Genomic DNA, 1,598 nt, shown 5'->3' on the forward strand with positions numbered 1-1,598 from the left:
TGGGCGATCCTTCCGCCTCAGCCTTCCAAGTAGCTGGAACTACAGGCGCACGCTACCACACCCGGATAATTTTTTTTTTTTTTTTTTTTTTTTTTACTGTAGAAATGAGGTCTCGCCAAGTTGTCCAGGCAGGTCTCGAATCCCCGGTCTCAGGCAATCCACTCACCTCAGCCTCCCAAAGCGCGGGATTATAGGCTGAGCCACCGAGCCCGGCTTACTTTTTTTTTTAATAGAGAAGTTCTAGACTTCAAAAATCCAACAGCGGATCCTTTTGTGTAGAAGGAGGAGGGAAAGGAGAAGTCTTCCCTTCAAATACTGAGTGATCGCAAATGATCTACTCAGGTGTGTTATACTCCATAGCAAAGCCCTCAAATCCTTGTTGCAAAGCTCTGCCTTCCTTTACTTCAGGAAACACCTCGTTTTATTCATGGATTTTATGAACTGCCCAAACATGCTGATGAATATCAGCAACTTCTTTCATTTGAATTTCTCATGTTTGTACAGTGAATAGGCTTTCCAGAAACAACACAAGAATACTGCAATATAAAGAAAATTAATTGATAAAAAAAAATCTGCATGGGATCTTGATATTAAAGAAAACTCTGAAATGAAAAAAAAAAAAAAGAAACTTAAAATTTGGCCAAGATAAACAAGTAATCAACTAAAAACTGCCATAGTCCAGACATAAACACAAAATGTCTGTATCGCCAGGTGTAGTGGTTCATGCCTATGATCCCAGCACTTTGGGAGCCGGAGGCGAGAGGACTGCCTGAGCCCGGGAGTTCAAAACCAGCCTGGGCAACTTGGAGAGACCTTGTCTCTTTAAAAAAATGTTTGTATCTTTCCTAACATGACAAAGCTCCCATCTAATATCAAAATCAATTCTTATACTAGATGAATTTACTAGTATATGAGTCAATATACTAGATTTACTTATCTCTTCTACCTTAACTGCAAATATATTAAGCAATCATTTCTTCAACAGTTTTTTTTTTCCCCTAGTGGTGGCATTTAAAACTGAGTAACAGTATTTAGCACTAAGTAATTTAGAAAATATAAAAAGGCTTTTGGAAATAGCAACAGTTGATTCATTATTCATATGTCATTTGATCGAGTGAATCCTCCTTTTGGGGATACTGGTGAAGAGAACATTTTTCTTGTCTAAGTCACTGCTGCCTGGTCTCAACCACCAACAGGCAATTCTCAAGTTTTACGCGGGCCCAGATTCTCTAGGCAGAACTCGAGCTGCCCACACACAGCATGGCTGCTCTGTGGGATCTCTTTCTGCAGGGAGCGCCATGCCTCTCTTTCATGTTCCCATACGGGTACAGGAAAGATCCACTTCTAAAGCCAAATGATTTCTTGGCATTGTGTAACTCCTGTTTCCCACCCAGCACTCCCACCCCAGTTTGCCAGATCCAAACCCAACAGTGACAAAAGTCTTGAAGATTCTCCTCCCAGGAAGTCTGCAGGCCGCCTGTTTCTTTCCATCATGAACCTCAGTTTGAAGAGATCCTGGTGAGGGGCTGAAGAACAAACAGGGCGGCAGGTGTCTAAGCAGGAGGTATGTGACCTTGTCATCAAGGGATGTGATTTAC

Source organism: Carlito syrichta, unplaced genomic scaffold (genome assembly GCF_000164805.1).
Source record: "Carlito syrichta isolate Samal-C Ts95f unplaced genomic scaffold, Tarsius_syrichta-2.0.1 Scaffold303151, whole genome shotgun sequence".
NCBI classification, from domain to species: domain Eukaryota; kingdom Metazoa; phylum Chordata; class Mammalia; order Primates; family Tarsiidae; genus Carlito; species Carlito syrichta.